Below are 19076 nucleotides of genomic sequence, written 5' to 3'. Positions count from 1 at the left end.
CCGGGAACTCATATCCACTAGACAACACTTTCCTTGGCGGCTTGACCGGGAACTCTCGTGATGTGGGAGAACCCACTCTCTGCCAACATCTGAAAAGCACACGGAAAATTAAATATCCGATTCACAGCCCGCGCGTGTACATCCAAGAACACATGCGAATATGCGAATGGACACACGGTCACAAAATCGAATTTACACACGCTATGTTACATACACGTTAACACACGCGACATTCCCACGCCCACGCGATCGAACACTCACGTACAAACGCTCGAGACCTTCGCGATGATACATGCCATCGTAAAGTCCCTACGTTCGCTTATCTGAACCTAACAATCAATATGACAATCAGAATCACGGCTCGCTGCAATTGGCCTTAGACAGTGTTTTAGTGGGTGACATTTCCCATCTCGTCTGCAATTGTAGTGAGTGATTCTTGTATATCGGGGTGATGACCCCTTCCTTCCACTCCTCCGGTAGCTGTTCCCTGTCCCAGATTCTTTCGATTATTCGGTGCATGCATTCCATCAGTTTCTCCAGACCCACCTTGAAGAGTTCCGCTCCTAGACCATCCTTACCAGCTGCCTTGTTGTTCTTGAGCTGTTGAATAGCCTCGTTAACCTCATTCATAGTGGGCGCCGGTACATCCCCGTCAGCTGCGACACTGACATAATCGTCCTCCTCAAACGCCCGATTGTCGGCCTGCGCACCATTCAGATGTTCATTGTAGTACTGCCTCCACCTTTCGACATTTCGGCCCGCGGCACAAAACCGATGCGAGAGTCATTCAGCTTCTTGAAGAACGCCCGCGTTTCCTGAGAGCGATACAGCAGCTCCATCTCCTCTCTCTCAGACTCTTCCAGGCTGCGCTTTTTGTCCTGAAAAAGACGAGTCTGCTGTTTGCGCTTCCGTCGATACGACTCCACGTTCTGACGAGTGACTTGAAGCAACATCGCTGCGCGTGCTGCATTCTTCTCGTCCAATATCTCTTGGCCCTCGCCATCGAACCAATCGTTCCGTCGACTCCTCTGTACGTATCCCAGGACGCTCTCCGCAGTGCTGCTTATGGCTGCTTTAGTCTTGGTCCAGCAGTCCTCAATGGGAGCATCGATTAGCTCGTCCTCCGGTGGCAGCGCTGCTTCAAGATGCTGCGCGTACGTTGTCGCGACGTTGGTTTCCCTCAGTCGGTCCAGGTTAGACCGCGGCGGGCGCCGGTATCTTACACTGTTCACTACGGATAGTTTTGGACGCAGTTTAACCATTACCAGATAGTGATTCTAGTCGATGTTAGTGCCCCGATAGGTCCTTACGTCGATAATGTCCGATTAGTGCCGTCCATCAAACGGAACATGATCAATTTGCGTCTCTGTTTGTTGCGGTGATCTCCAGGTGTATCGGTGCAGGAGGCGGTGCTGGAAGAAAGTGCTCCTTATGGCTCTTTATGTTCTTGGAGGTGGTGATATCGATTAGTCTTAGGCCGTTCTCGTTCGTCTGCTGGCCAACCTGAGCATTAAGGTCGACGATGACGATATTGACATCATGTCTTGGGCAGCGATCGTATTCACGCTCACGTATTCATGTTAACTATGCTGATGTTGAAGAAGCGTTAACGTTAACTATGCTGATGTTGAAGAACCGGCCCTTGATCCTCAACCTGCACATTCTGTCGCTGACCGGCCACCATCCGATCACACGCTTTTGCATCTCCCCCACCACCATAAAAGCTGTTCCCAGCTCGTGTGTATTGCCGCAGCTCTGGCAGATGGTGTGGTTCCCGCAAAAGACCCGCACCGTAGACCCCTTCCAACACACCTCCTGCAGCGCCACAATGTCGAACTTGCGGTCTTTCACTATATCGGCAAGTATGTGAGTGCAGGCCCGATGAGAGGGGGGGTCAGCCGGGGCAATTGCCCTGGGGCCCGGGTCGCGTTTGGGGGCCCGAATTTTTATCCGGAAGATGGGTGAAAACGTCTGGTATTCATAGAAGAGCAAGAAAAATAAGAATTGTAATTTCTTTGTAATTATTCACCCTATTAAATTGTCATATGATGAAAGCGGAGAAAAATTTGAAAGACATTTTAATCTAATAACTTGAGAATTCGAAATTGTGGATACCAGAGCTTTATTTTATATTTAACTTTTTTCCTTTTTTATTTCGACTATGTTAGTCACATTTTCTTTTTACATTTTAACGACATTCAATTAGCTAGAGATTACTGGGTAGGGAAATTTATGAAAATTAGAGCCATAGTACTCAAGTGAGAGCAAGGATGTGAAGTAAATAGATCGGAAAACTAGAAGTGGCAGGGTCATTAGAACAGGCTTAATATCGTACGGGCTTAATCTTTGTCTTCTGTTAATGAGGGTCGAGCTTAGGCAGTATAACTACGAATCACCCGAGTTCACTAATATGTGTCCTGGTATCGATAGACGTGTCCATCTTTACCGTGACAACCGACGATATATTTAACATTTGTTAAAACAAACGTTCTTAGAGGAGTTGTCTACTTTATGTACTAGGTCAACAAAACCGAGTTTTTTGTTTGAATTGGCAGAATACTTTACAAAACGTTCAGAAGCCAATTCAATGTATTTTCGAAGAGAACAGCGCCAAACAGAAATGCAAGCACACGGACGTATCCGTCCTCTTCTGCGTTCGTTTCTTTACTGGTGGTACCGGTTGTTGGATTGCAGACACTGGGAGTATTTTATTGAGTGAATATTTGTTTCTATAAGATCCACAAATCTTGGTTTTGAAGCTTTTTGTGGTTTGGCATAAGATAACGATGTGCTGTTAGCGGTTATAGTAGGCGGACTTTTCTTAGCTACTTCTGTACAATGTTTTAGGTGGTGCAGTGTTTTTTGGAGAATTTGCGCATAGAAATCTGCCCTGGGTGCATAACCGGTGTTGTCTGATGAGATGTTCCATGTTCGGTTAATATGCATAAAATGGTTTTGTAAAAAGGAATTAGTTTGTTCACAAGCATTCTCACCACAGGAAAAGGATTAGAATTACCCTGGAAAATGTTCCTCAATGTTATTAAATCCATTTCTCCGTACCTTGATATAAACTTTTTTTTATCGCCATGTCAGGAGTGGGCAGAGATAAATCGTGTAAGCGCACCTGTTTAGAGCCGTTGTCTATATATACGGGGATGCTTTAGTTAACGTTGCCGCATTCGTTGGCGTGTTGTATGTTGTTTTGCGTAACGAATGACTGTGATTAATGTTTTATATGGTGCAATTGTAGGATATTAGCTCCTACCACATTGAGCACCTTTTTCACTTTTAGTAATTGTTTCACTTCTCGAATAGCTGGTCTCAAAGAACATTTCCAAAAAAACAATAGCAACACAATTTATCCACAGCGGGGCTAGTTTTTGCAGGGGATCTATGGCGGAACGATTTTAGCTTGGACTCCGGGAGGGATGAGAAGGTAGACTGACCTTAATTAACCGGTAATTGAAATAAATTTTTATTTGTATATTTGTATTTTTATAGCACGTTAAAATAATTTTTCGCCAAAAATGCTTTGTGTTAAGATGGAACACTAATTTTGGGCGTCGCTAGAGATGTTTGTGATATCCATAAGAAGCCAATTGCTATGTGCCAAATAAGGAAATCAAATCAGTTCAATTCAGTCACCAGTACTAGCAGTCGTTTGCCCGCTGTACTCGCAGTTGTTTTATTTGCGTTTAATTCCTTATTACTGCGTTCTGTGTCATTTTTTGTCTATTACTGCATATTCCAACAGCGTATTAAAACCGACTTCTACATTAAAACGTGACATTCCTTTCCAAAAAAACCTTCATAAAAGCTATGATTAGAAAATTTTCTCGGTTGTTCTATATTTTTAATCCTACAACGGTTTTGTGGGGTACATTTGTACCCCAGAGCTATTTGCAATCCCTGTTATTCCGTTACGGTTTATTTTAACTGCAAGCAAACTTTACCATAAATCAATTTGATTATTAAACTTCCATTAAAGCTGGTGTAACCTATTTGTTTCACTTAAATAACCTAACAGTGCCTGCTTAAAACTTGTCTGGGGTACAAATGTACCCCACAAAACCGTTTACGTTAGTGTTTTATCATGTGTATATAATTCGGAAAATTTATTATATCTTTTTTATAAGCAAAATATCGATACATAGTAACTTGCGTGAAATTGTATAGGCTTCAACACTGCTGAACAATTAAATCTGTTATTTGATTTAATAATGCTACTATAGCAAAGTAACTAGAAAAGGCGCTTGGATCGTAATCGTATTTTTTGGTTTTGATGTCAAAATATGATTTGTATATAATATGTACTACGCACCACTCAATTCCTCATCTTCTGTAGCCCAAGTTCTGGAACGTACAATGCACTGGTCTGTTCCTTCATCGCCTATTTTAACTTCGTTACTGCATATTGCTGTATATTTACTATTTGTATTGTATTTGTATTTGGTGTTCAAACAAGCATCGGAATAAATGCACTTTTTGGTCGGTTTTTGAATTATTTACTATTTGTTCAAAAGGCAATTTAATAATATTTACAACGCCGTATAGATAGTAAAAATCGGTTAGAAGCTTCCGAAGTTATAGCAATATTAAGGTTAAAAAAGGATGTTGACGTATTTTTAGGACAAATTGTATAAAAATGAAAATGTGCATAAAAATTTGCAAAGCACGATTATTTTTGAAAAGGCTGCTTTGATTGGCTTATTTTTGAATAAAACTATCTAATTTAATTATAAATTTAATAAAAACTAGGCATATTAGAGCGGTTTTAATTCTGGGGTACGAATGTACCCACAAAACCGTTTACGTATAAAAAAAGTTACGAAACCGTTGTAGGGTTAAACGAGAATTACGAGCTGAATTTGCTACCTTATTCTTGCTAACAACAAAAGCTAAAAACTGCTCCACCGCTACCAACAGATAAATCTACCCGTGTATCATTTTGTCTAAACCACAGAAGCAAAATATTGTAGGGGAGCCCGGGGCTAGTTGGCGGTTGAGGTAAGTTGGCGGAATCCCTTTTTCTCTGTTTCAATTAGACATATAGCGCTGGCTCTTCTTATGTACCTCAAGTTAGGTAAAATCCGTTATCCAATGTGTTTTTGTTGCAAAACGATTTGTTTGGTGGAAGTTGTGGGTGATATTGTGTTTTCGAGTATACCACGTAAATGTTCTAAATTTTAAATGCTTTGCGTTATTTAGAGTGATTTTAAATCTATTTCCCGAATGATTATATTTTTCGATAGCGCGTGAAAAGAGCATCCGTATAGATATTACATCTATCCACAAACAAAAGTAATTTTTTAAATAATTTTTAATAAAATATGCGGTTGAGGCAAGTTGGCGGTGCTGCACGTGGGATAAGTTGGCGGTACTATTTACAGTGCAATAAAATCATGAAATATTTTTATTTCTGGAAGGAGACATTTATTTCGGCCAATTGCATAAAAAATTTCGAAAATTTTCTTTTGTATAGGGAGTACGCGTCAAAGTCAAAATTGCGGGGTATTGAAACTGAAATATAATAGCAAATGTCGGTTAATATACAGTTTTCTCGAAAAGACATTCAGCACGTTCCAAAAGGACCCTTGAAGTAATTGAATCTCCATTTGATTGCTTAGTTGTTGGCGTATACCCACATACCGCCAACTTACCCCGGGGCCGGGGTAAGTTAGCGGGTTTTCCGCGTCACATATTTTTGTCTCTAAAAATGGAGACAATGCATCAAACACTTTAAAAAAATCGGCGATAAAAATTGAAACCAAAAAACCCCGCCAACTAGCCCCAGTCTCCCCTACTTCAAGCTACTGTGTCGAACGTGAATAAAAATGAACGACGATCAAAGCGGAAAAAGGCCGTACTGTGGTCAAACTGTATTCCTGTTTACTTTTCGAGGTGTCCCTTAAAATCACCTGTTGGAGAAGTTAAAAATATCAAATTTGCAAATGGAGGTAAAGATGATCAATGTCTATACCTTACAATTTCATAGTTGGACATAGTGTACTGATTATTTTTCAGACTAATAATCAAGTAGAAGCGTTTATTGCGCAAAATTAAATATATCATTGAATGTGGCAACATGAAGTCAGTACCTCTGTATATATAAAGGCGATGACACAAACGTGGTGCGAATACACGGATTATCTCCATATACCTCTAATAAGGTTGTTAACCATTGTGTACATTTTTAACAGGGCAAAAGAGTACCCAGGAACCCGCTAATTGAAAAACTCGTAACCATAGCAATTTTAGCAACAGCAACATATGGCATATTCGTTTTTGACAGTGCACTACACCGGTGTAGTCGGTGCTACACTCATTCAAACTTGGGTGTAATCAGTCTATCTCTTTCTTTGCACTACACCGGTGTAGCACCAAGAAAAAACGAAAACGCCAATAGTTTGATATATGAATGAATATATACAAGTCCTCTAATCAAGATTCAAATAAGTAAGTTGAGAAGGGCTCGTCAGTAACACTAGCCTTGGGGCCCGCCGCCGCTCTCGACGGCCCTGTGTGAGTGCTCCCGATAAAGTTAAGCGACCTGCAGTTCCATGTCCCAAGTTTCCAGTCTCTTGTCCGTTTTGCGTTGCGTACGTCTGTGCCAATTTTGTTCATCCGAAATTTCTTGCTGAAGTTTCTGAACCTGCAATTTATTGGGGCGGTTAGCTAGGCCTGCGCCAACCTTGCAGTAACGCTGAAGGATCACGGGAGGAGAGAGATTTGGGCTAAGCGCTTGTTTAAAGGCGGCGCTGGCTTGCACAGTGGGACGAGCCCGGACTTAAGTCCATATATGAAAGTTATGCGATATTCTCACTAGTATTTTTCTCGTATCAGCTGAGCCATCAGAAACATTTTCGCGAGATTTTAGGTGATTTGAATGCAAAATGAATTTTTGACAGCTTTTTGAAGGGCATAACTCAAGTGTTTTTTGCATTATTTGACCATAGGAACTACATACGGTTATTCTCGTTTTTCAAAGAAACGGTTGATTTTATGAATTGCATTGCTTCACCAAAATTATCCGTGTGATAAAATTACATCGTAAAATCGCCAAAAATAAGTCACTAGTTGGTTTAGTTAGTGTTTAGATAACCGTTTGTCATGATTTTTTTTATTGAATTCGAACTTCTAAAGCGATAACAACAACGACACCCGTGAACGCCCGCGATCACACTCTGCTCATTCGAAAGCTTTTCATTTTCTCTTTAAAATGAGCCTATGCTAGTTTTGCGAAAACTTGCGATAAGCAGTCAAAATTTGAAAAAACTGTGAATGGAGACGCATGGTTATTATTGATATTTAATTTGAATATTCACTTTATGACTAGAATAATGACACTAATTTATGCACAACTTTCAAATAGCATTTAGAGCATGATCTACAAGGGTTTTACTAGTGAGCAAGAGTAAGGAGCCGAATGGGAAGTATGGTTTTTAAGTGGTAAAGGAATTAAGAATGTTTAAAATTCAGTAAATATTTTCAACCATCTGAAATGTGTCATAAAATGTTTTATGAACTATTTTTGCTAACTTACGCAATAACTGTCAAATTGAGTGAACACAGTTGAGTTCTAGTCATTTGGTGAGACTATTTTTTCCGAGTTTGCATAGCGCTGATATAGCTTAAGATATGCGATATTATCCTAATAAAATAAGACCATTTTTAAATGAACCATATACGCGAAAAAAGGATTTTCGATTTATTTCAATTTAAGGTGTGAAATAAGCAATCTAAGCAACTTAAAACACACCTGCGAAAACAAAATCGTTAACCATCTTGTTGATTAGTGAAATCAATATTCCACTAAGACGCTCAAAATGTTTGTTTTGAAAATGAAAAAAATGTAGTTTTCATACCAAGTAACCTAATGAATTAAACGTTCCAAAATTAGTCGATCATATCTTATTTCATCCTTAAAAATAATATAGTCATTTCTAAAGCCACATAATGAGAATCAATTCGTTTCAATACGGAAAATAAATTCCAAAATTACAATTGAAAGAAATCTTTATAAAAGACAAAATATTTACTTTTGAGCCACTCTACTACTTTACTACTTAAGTTAATTTCTATTTTCTATAACCAACATAGGAATTCAGAGCACAAAAATGTTTTCAATAAATTTTTTTACCTTCAAAGCAAAATAATTATTTTTGAGCCACCCTAATGCATAATGAATTTTTTTTGCAAATGTTAATATCAAAAACGATTTAGCACACGAAAATTAATATACACAAATTTTAAGAACGATTTAGAAAAAAAAATTTTGAGACACCCTAATGAATAGTAAATGTTCATTTTTGAAATGTTTTAATATCGAAAACGAATTCAGCGTACCAAAATTACATAAAAACGTCCTATATGAACCGATACGGAAAAGTTTGGACTTTAATCCACATTTTGTTCTAAGTCGTGCCACTGTGGCTTGCCTTGTCAGGGCTACTTTAGGGCATGTGGTATTTAGGCCTAGAACGTGTAGAGCCCGCTACCTCGTCCTACCACACCCGTAGTCAGCCTCCGCTACTGGTTCGGGTCGCGAATCACAACTAGTTGCTATCGCGACCAAGCATTATCCATCACCCATGACCCGCCCGGTTGCTTGCAGCTCAGCTTCCCACATAGCGTTCCTCCACCACCACGGAACCCGGGCCGTTTGTGTGACCCTTATATACCGAATGTTCCGGACTACGACGATCTTAGTCTGGTGTTTTGTATCTACCTTAGACTCCTTCTCCTAAGCCAGTGGCCATGCCAGTCCTGACGTCCTGTTTACATTGTTTAGTAATATTTCCCTTTTCTATCGGTCCAAAATCTCCATCCATATTAGTTATGGAATTTACGTTTCGACTTCGTCTCATCAGAATCCGACACTAAATTAGTGACAGGACTAAGCTAGCGCTGGATTGACGCTAGCTCCAAAAAACGGAGACACAATTTGTGTTCCTGAGCACCCTAGTCAAGCGTGATTGTGTTTTTTGGAGCTAGCGTCATACCGGCGCCAGCTTAGTCCTGTCACTATGTTAGTGTCGGGTTCTGATGAGACGAAGTCGAAACGTAAATTCCATAACTAATTGAGTTATAGTTTTTGTGCTCTTCTCGCACAAAGATGGTTTTAAACAATTTTCTCCTTAATGGAGAAAAAGTAACTTTTACCTAAATTGTTCTCCACCAGGGAGAAATATAGTGCTCTCCCCATATTATTTCACCTTCTACTGAAAATGGTCTGGAAACTTAACTGTATTCAAAGAAAATTAAAAAGAACACCACACGAAGCAATTTTCCGTCGTCATTGCCATGCTTTCTACACGGTTAGGCAAAAGTTCCTATTCAAGAAACGAAATTACCCACTTTTCTGGATGTTTCGTTATGTTCATATTCGTGCTAGCTTTTGACACTGTGCCAAATATCATGACAACACTTTTCACACGCGACACAACTAGTGTACGGAATAAACGTGTACTAGTTGGCTACTGAAGAAAAAAGAGCGCCTGCCGTCCCACTCCCTCTCGCCACTGTTTGATAAGCCCTGCACGAATGTTTACAGAGGAAATTGGATGAATTGATTCTAGGGGGTTTTTCCCTTTGCGTTCTGTTCCAATTCCGACTAACGTGAAGGTAGCGGCGGAACTTGCTTTTTCTACTTGCCACCCAGGAGAACCTGCGTGATGTGAATTATACTTCAATTCTCAACTGGATGTGTGTGTGTGTGTTCCTGAATCGACCACAAACTCGGTCGGTTGATGACTGGTGAAAAATAATAATTTGAATATAAAACCGGGTTCCACCGGTTTCCCCGCCGTTGGCGTCTGGCATGAAAAATATCGGTTTCATAAGGAAAATATGAATTGAGTGTTTTTTTTTCGACTGAAGTACTGGATTTTAGCTTTAGCACCCGGCAGAAGAAAGCTGCTGGGAGCGTGAGAATGAACTCGATGTAATCAATCTTCTTCGCTCAATCCTGATTTATCAGTACCACCGCAGTTAGGGGCCATTCATAAATTACGTAACGCAAAAATTGCCCAAAATTGACTCCCCCTTCCCCCCATGTAACAAATTGTCACACATTTCTCTATCCCCCCTCCCCTATTACGTAACAAATTCCATGATTTTTTTTTGTTTCTTGAGTTAAAGCATGTTACGTAACGTTCTAGCTTACTCCCGCTCCCCAATATGTCACAATTTCTCGGACTACAGACCCCCCCCCCCTAAAAGCGTTACGTTCTTTATTAATGGTCCCTTACAATGCCGTTTTTTGCTTGGTTCAAGTTCCCGAAAGATTTGAGGTGTAGATTGGATCCAGTTAGAACATTGAGGATACATAAATAAAAACGCTTATATGGGACGCTTCAAAAATCTGTCATCTTCCTCGGTTTCGCAAGTTTTGAAGCCGACAACCAATCAAGCTTTCCATTGAACGATCCTCCGATAGTCAAGGTCAATTGAGTCATTAGCCTTCTTATTTTCCACACACTGACTGCGGGGTCGTTCCACAAAAGGACTGGCAAACAGAGACGAAGAGGCGCGTGCTCTAAAAACAAAATCAAACAATTTCATTCCAATCAGCATAAATTATAGCACTTTTTTTCTATTATACACTTGCCAACTGCGCTTTACCGGAGGGAAATTGATTCCCATTGTGAGGGCGTATGTGTGGCTGTGTGTAGGAACGGTAGATCCCGACATACATCTACTAGTCTAGTTCAGCTAGTTCCGCCCGGAACGAAGCTCCGCAAAGTTTGTTTATGCAAACTAGTTCACCACTAGTACTAGGAGTGGGGTAGGTTCTTTCAATTCCCATTCATTCAAGTGCCGGCGCAGTTCCACCAGATGGTCGTTTTTGGGTTATGTTGACAATTGCCGTGGAAACATTCGTGCTTTGTTTATTCGTCTTCGGAGAGTTCAAATTGCTAAGGGGCGCTGAAAGCAGCCGGGGCGGGTGGGCTCTTGAAAAGAAACTGTTCTCGAGCGCTATCGCGGGAAAAAGCACGTGGGAGCTGACAATACGTTGAAAAACCTATTGGGCGCGGTTGGAGAGTGGGGTTCTTCGGGGAAAAGGAATGTTAATGATGTTTAGAGAGAAAAAACTCAATCAAATATCTTAGAATAGTTAATTTGTGGAAGATCTAGTTTTTAAAAAATCAGTAGACCTATTTTCTTTTTTTTATAATTTTTAATTCTTTTTTTATCAGTTCGTTTATTTGATCGGCACAATGGCGGAGCCAACTTCTCTTTTTTAAACATTTAAAACACCTTAAAACTACGAAATCACAGTTTTGAAAATGTTTTCAATATTAAATTTAAGAAAGAATAATACAGCTACCTTAAACTAGGAGTAAAATTAATTATATAAAAGTGAGAACAATAGGTTTTATGCAATATTTTACAGCTATCGTAAATTTCCATCCAGAAGTCGCGTAAATGGCTCACTTAACGAGCAGTCGCTGGTGCGCTAAGACGATTTTTCTATATTTTCAGAACAGAGTGTAGCTATCGGATCAGTGACGACAGAGGGGGAGGGGGGTGTGGTAAGACTCAAATCAGGAATCTGAATATATTGGCCTAAATGGCCCGTTCCCCATATGTAGACGAACTACGCAATCTACCGATGCGATCGCAACTCTTCTACCAGTCATCTAAGCCGCGGAGGTGGTGTTCTTATAGCGATAAAGAAAAATCTAACTGGAACTGTACTAAAGCTAGATGTGAACATTTGGAACAAGTTGTCGTACAATGTACTTGTTGTAGGCGATTACAATCTCCCTCATCTTCGGTGGATCTTCGATGACGACCTCAAGTGCTACATTCCAAAAAATGCAACATCGGAACAAGAGATGGCTATCACAGAAACGCTGGTCGCTGGTGGTTTGTATCAAATCTGCTCTCTTAGCAACGAGAATGGATTTAGCCTTCGTCGACGACAAGGACGTAAAACAGTAAAACAGTAAAACAGTAAAACAGTATAACAGTAAAACAGTAAAACAGTAAAACAGTAAAACAGTAAAACAGTAAAACAGTAAAACAGTAAAACAGTAAAACAGTAAAACAGTAAAACAGTAAAACAGTAAAACAGTAAAACAGTAAAACAGTAAAACAGTAAAACAGTAAAACAGTAAAACAGTAAAACAGTAAAACAGTAAAACAGTAAAACAGTAAAACAGTAAAACAGTAAAACAGTAAAACAGTAAAACAGTAAAACAGTAAAACAGTAAAACAGTAAAACAGTAAAACAGTAAAACAGTAAAACAGTAAAACAGTAAAACAGTAAAACAGTAAAACAGTAAAACAGTAAAACAGTAAAACAGTAAAACAGTAAAACAGTAAACCAGTAAACCAGTAAAACAGTAAAACAATAAAACAGTAAAACAGTAAAACAGTAAAACAGTAAAACAGTAAAACAGTAAAACAGTAAAACAGTAAAACAGTAAAACAGTAAAACAGTAAAACAGTAAAACAGTAAAACAGTAAAACAGTAAAACAGTAAAACAGTAAAACAGTAAAACAGTAAAACAGTAAAACAGTAAAACAGTAAAACAGTAAAACAGTAAAACAGTAAAACAGTAAAACAGTAAAACAGTAAAACAGTAAAACAGTAAAACAGTAAAACAGTAAAACAGTAAAACAGTAAAACAGTAAAACAGTAAAACAGTAAAACAGTAAAACAGTAAAACAGTAAAACAGTAAAACAGTAAAACAGTAAAACAGTAAAACAGTAAAACAGTAAAACAGTAAAACAGTAAAACAGTAAAACAGTAAAACAGTAAAACAGTAAAACAGTAAAACAGTAAAACAGTAAAACAGTAAAACAGTAAAACAGTAAAACAGTAAAACAGTAAAACAGTAAAACAGTAAAACAGTAAAACAGTAAAACAGTAAAACAGTAAAACAGTAAAACAGTAAAACAGTAAAACAATAAAACAGTAAAACAGTAAAACAGTAAAACAGTAAAACAGTAAAACAGTAAAACAGTAAAACAGTAAAACAATAAAACAGTAAACATTTAAAATCGAAAATTGAAGATCGAAAATTGAAAACCGAAAATCAAAAATCGTGAATCAAATCTCAAAGATCGAAAATCAAAACTCAAAACTGAAAAATCGAAACTAAAATCGAAAATTAAAAATCTACAAACATCAACCACTAATCAACAATTTAGAATCAAAAATTGAAAACTAAAAATTGCGAATCAAAAGCCGAAAAATGAAAATCAAGAATAGAACATTGAAATATGAAAACCCAAAGACAAAAAACCAAAAATTGAAAATAAAAAATTTAAATAAATAAAATCGTTTGGAAATTGAAAATCGAAGACAAAAATTAAATATAAAATCAAAAATCGAAAACTGAAATGAAATTGAATTGAAAATCAAAAATCGAAACTTGAAAATCAAAACTCAAACAAAAATCGAAAATAAAAAATTGAAAATCGAAAATCAAAAAACAGAAAACGAAAATTCAAAAACGAAGAACTGGAAATAGAAAATCAAAAAGCGAAAATCAAATATCGAAATTCTAATATCGAAAAACAAATATCGACCAGTAAAAGTCGAAGAACGAAAATTGAAAAACAAATATCAAAAATCGAAAATTGAAAATCGAAATTCTAATATCGAAAAACAAATATCGACCAGTAAAAGTCGAAGAACGAAAATTGAAAAACAAATATCAAAAATCGAAAATTGAAAATCGAAAATCGAGAATCGTAAATCGTAAATCAAAAATCGAAAATTGAAAATCAAAAATCAAAAATTAAAAATCAACAAACATCAACCACTAATCAACAATTTAGAATCAAAAATTGAAAACTAAAAATTGCGAATCAAAAGCCGAAAAATGAAAATCAAGAATAGAACATTGAAATATGAAAACCCAAAGACAAAAAACCAAAAATTGAAAATAAAAAAATTAAATAAATAAAATCGATTGAAAATTGAAAATCGAAGACAAAAATTAAATATAAAATCAAAAATCGAAAACTGAAATGAAATTGAATTGAAAATCAAAAATCGAAACTTGAAAATCAAAACTCAAATAAAAATCGAAAATAAAAAATTGAAAATCGAAAATCAAAAAACGGAAAACGAAAATCGAAAATTCAAAAACGAAGAACTGGAAATAGAAAATCAAAAAGCGAAAATCAAATATCGAAATTCTAATATCGAAAAACAAATATCGACCAGTAAAAGTCGAAGAACGAAAATTGAAAAACAAATATCAAAAATCGAAAATTGAAAATCGAAAATCGAGAGTCGTAAATCGTAAATCAAAAATCGAAAATTGAAAGTCGAAAATCAAAAATTAAAAATCAACAAACACCAACCTCTAATCAACAATCTAGAATCAAAAATTGAAAACCAAAAATTGCGTAATCAAAAGCCGAAAAATGAAAATCAAAAATAGAACATTGAAATATGAAAACCCAAAGACAAAAAATCAAAAATTGAACATAAAAAAATTAAATAAATAAAATCGATTGAAAATCGAAGACAAAAATTAAATATAAAATCAAAAATCGAAAACTGAAATGAAATTGAATTGAAAATCAAAAATCGAAACTTGAAAATCAAAACTCAAACAAAAATCGAAAATAAAAAATTGAAAATCGAAAATCAAAAAAAAAAAATATGAAAATCCAAAGACAAAAAATCAAAAATTGAACATAAAAAAATTAAATAAATAAAATCGATTGAAAATCGAAGACAAAAATTAAATATAAAATCGAAAACTGAAATGAAATTGAATTGAAAATCAAAAATCGAAACTTGAAAATCAAAACTCAAACAAAAATCGAAAATAAAAAATTGAAAATCGAAAATCAAAAAACAGAAAACGAAAATCGAAAATCCAAAAACGGAAAACTGGAAATAGAAAATCAAAAAGCGAAAATCAAATACCGAAATTCTAATATCGAAAAACGAATATCGACCAGTAAAAGTCGAAGAACGAAAGTTGAAAAACAAATATCAAAAATTGAAAATCGAAAATCCAAAATCGAAAATTGAAAATTGAAAATCGAAAATTGAAAGTCGAAAATCGAAAATCAAAAATTAAAAATCAACAAACATCAACCACTAATCAACAATTTAGAATCAAAAATTGAAAACTAAAAATTGCGAATCAAAAGCCGAAAAATGAAAATCAAGAACAGAACATTGAAATATGAAAATCGAAAGACAAAAAACCAAAAATTGAAAATAAAAAAATTAAATAAATAAAATCGATTGAAAATCGAAGACAAAAATTAAATATAAAATCAAAAATCGAAACTTGAAAATCAAAACTCAAACAAAAATCGAAAATAAAAAATTGAAAATCAAAAAACAGAACACGAAGATCGAAGATCCAAAAACGGAAAACTGGAAATAGAAAATCAAAAAGCGAAAATTAAATATCGAAATTCTAATATCGAAAAACGAATATCGACCAGTAAAAGTCGAAGAACGAAAATTGAAAAACAAATATCAAAAATCGAAAATTGAAAATCGAAAATCCAAAATCGAAAATTGAAAATTGAAAATTGTAAATCGAAAATTGAAAGTCGAAAATCAAAAATCAAAAATTAAAAATCAACAAACACCAACCACTAATCAACAATCTAGAATCAAAAATTGAAAACTAAAAATTGCGAATCAAAAGCCGAAAAATGAAAATCAAGAACAGAACATTGAAATATGGAAACCGAAAGAAAAAAAACCAAAAATTGAAAATAAAAAAATTAAATAAATAAAATCGATTGAAAATCGAAGCAAAAATTAAATATAAAATCAAAAATCGAAACTTGAAAATCAAAACTCAAACAAAAATCGAAAATAAAAAATTGAAAATCGAAAATCAAAAAACAGAACACGAAAATCGAAGATCCAAAAACGGAAAACTGGAAATAGAAAATCAAAAAGCGAAAATTAAATATCGAAATTCTAATATCGAAAAACGAATATCGACCAGTAAAAGTCGAAGAACGAAAATTGAAAAACAAATATCAAAAATCGAAAATTGAAAATTGAAAATTGAAAATCGAAAATCCAAAATCCAAAATCCAAAATCGAAAATTGAAAATTGAAAATCGAAAATCGAAAATCGAAAATCGAAAATCGAAAATCGCAAATCGAAAATCGAAAATCGAGAAACGAGAATCGAGAATCGAGAATCGAGAATCGAGAATCGAGAATCGAGAATCGAGAATCGAGAATCGAGAATCGAGAATCGAGAATCGAGAATCGAGAATCGAGAATCGAAAATCGAAAATCGAAAATCGAGAATCGAGAATCGAGAATTGAAAATCGAAAATCGAAAATCAAAAATTGAAAATTGAAAATCGAGTATCGAAAATCAAAAATTCGATGTATTTACCGGCCCTCCTGTCTATCCATCGCAACAGTACCTTGAAACGTTACCAATGTATACTATCAACCTACCTCGTCCTAACGTAAATGATGCCGATGTATTCAGCGCCCTGTCCAGCGTCCGTTGAAACGATCTCTGCACCCGCATCAAGTCTGGAAAACTACTCTACGCTGATGATCTGAAAATGATATAGACAATATAGAGGAATGGTGCTTACTAAACTGTAAGATATCGCTAATATACCCTTCAAGCTTGTATCATCGAGTGTTCGACAGAAAACAGAAACGTTTCGCCGACCCCATCACTGCAGCAACGGCGAAGGCTTTTGCAACACTGGGCTTTCTGAAGCGGAACACAGTTGATTTTGTGGATTTCTACGCGCTGAAATCAACATACTGCGCACTGGTCCGGAGCACCTTAGAGTATGCTGTACAAGTATGGGCGCCATACAACGCGGGCCAAAGTAATCGGTTGGGAAAAAAGTGTTCAGAGAAGCTTTGTACGATTTGCTCTCAGAAAACTGACTTGGAACGACCCTATTCGTCTTCCGCCGTACAATACCAGATGCATGTTGGGCTGTGAGACATTGGGAGAAAGTGAGGAAGGTTGATCGTAGATAAAAATCATCTGTCTCAGAATTAGATAGACGTTCCTCTTCCCCATAAGATTCATCTTTGGAGGGAGATCCTTCTCCTTGACCCATTTTATTGTGGGACAGCAACAAGCTCGACCGCACTATTTAACTTAAATAAAAATAAAAATCAAAAACTATAATAGAAAAGTAAAAACGAAATACTTCACCATTTGATTTTTGGCGAGCTGGTAGGTGAATTGATCCTTCGCTTTTTATCCGTCACCCGCGTGACCTTCACACAGTAGAGTTGTTACAGGATTTTCCTCTTGACTGCTTGACACAATATAATGTTTATACTCCAGCCTTTGCTGGGATAGACACCTTCGCCGATATCGCCTAACTCAAGGTAAAGTTACACTAAATAACGCGCGTGTGTAACGAACGAGCGCTCGGTTACGAATGATTAGCCCACTGTTCGCGCAATCATGTCGGAAGTCTCAACCTGTGGTTCTAGCAGCCTAGCATCATGTCCTCAATTGGACCAATAAAAAAATGACGCCCATATTCACTAAACAACATGTTCCATGGCGACAGAACCCGGAAACTCTAGTAATATGGGAAATTTCACTCTCCTCTAGCATCATTCAGCGTGTTAAAATATCGCGATTATCCACGCATACCAAAGTCTGCAGTCTCGCAAACATGAAAACACCGTGGTTAAATAAATATTTTAGCGCTGATAAACTTATAAACGCGGTCTCAAGCTGGAATCTACCTTCTCCTCTAGCATCTGCACCATACACTAAAAATTAACTATCAGATTCACGGTCCGCGCGCGATCATTCAAGATTACACGCGAAAAATCTACGTGCGGGGTTGGGAATCGAACAAGCGGCGAACGGGGCAATCGATTTACCAACTACGCTATGCCCGCCCCAATTTTCTGTTGTTCTTCAGACAAGGCACCCAACTGTTTCTGTTGTTTGCTTCGAGCTGACTACAAATTTGTAATACATGTTTTTTCTTAAATTTATTTTTGAACACTTATGTAGATCAACGACTGGTTGTTATGTTGGAGATTTTGAAGTCGGCTGTCTCAGTCTTTTGAAAAATCAAAACAAGGGCTTCTTATTACCCGACGTTTCGGCATTTTGGCGATGGCCTTTTCCTTGGAGAAAGGCCATCACCAAAAGGCCGAAACGTCGGGTAATAAGGAACCCTTGTTTTGATTTTTCAAATGATTGAGACAACCGACTTCAAAATTTTAGGTGAGGGGTGGTGGGACTTTGTCCCCCGCGGGTGTGCTAAAACTGTATTGAATTTCGTTTAAGTTGGATTAAGTTTTGTTACGTGTCGAGGGTAGATGAAGTGGAAGTTTCAAAGAGCAGCTGCTCGCTGTCTGTTTAGTTCATCTAGGCGTCGATTGGACCACGGCGGCTTCGGTCATGCATGGGTACATACTCTGGAAAACTGTTTCAATTCTAGCGAAAATTTATCTACAGTAACATTTCCTTCGATTATATGGCTCAGTAAAGTCTCACAGTTGATTGTCTGGACGGAACAGTGAGGTTATGAAAATCATTCTTTGAAAAGTGGTACTCTCTGCCTTCAAGTATCTCCTCATAAAATACCAACTGAGTACAATACTGTGTTACTGGAAGAGGAGGTTGATATATATCAATAATAACAAGTGGCTCTCGTGCTTCAGAAACTGCAATTTATTGAAGCTTCCTTATTAACGAACTAAAGGTAATCAATCTGCGGATTGTTCTCTCCCGAAGACAGATCATGTAGTCGCACCTCGACTGCACCATCCTCCATATATAGCTTAACGAATATGATATTAACAAAGAGTTTCATGTGTGTGGCCACACGGTTATATAATCGAATTTATGTACGCGAAGTTACACACACGCTAGCGCAAGCGATAACAAGTTAACATACAAATTCTCGAGCGCTTCGCACGCCTACGTTCACGATCTTGAAAACAGAATAACACCCCGATGACTAAGTAAAGTTAACGAATCTATTACTCTCGGCACTAGCAGCCTAGGTCCATGGCTTCAGTTCGACCAATAAAAAAATGGCGCTCATATCCACTTTACAACACGTTCCATAGCGACATGACCGGAAACAAAGTTATATGGAAGAA

The 19076-nt window shown here is 36.8% G+C and overlaps 1 protein-coding gene across 2 annotated transcripts in view; it reads left to right on the top strand.

The window, feature by feature from the left end:
• Positions 1 to 19076, top strand: part of LOC131689976 (G protein-coupled receptor kinase 1) — a 421810-nt gene that overhangs the window by 57520 nt on the left and 345214 nt on the right. The gene's annotated exons all lie outside the window — the stretch shown is intronic.

The sequence above is a fragment of the Topomyia yanbarensis genome, chromosome 3, assembly GCF_030247195.1.
Source record: "Topomyia yanbarensis strain Yona2022 chromosome 3, ASM3024719v1, whole genome shotgun sequence".
In the NCBI taxonomy this organism is placed as follows: Eukaryota; Metazoa; Arthropoda; class Insecta; order Diptera; family Culicidae; genus Topomyia; species Topomyia yanbarensis.
The sequence above is the reverse complement of the archived record's forward strand: the minus strand, read 5'-3'. Positions and strand labels throughout refer to the sequence as shown.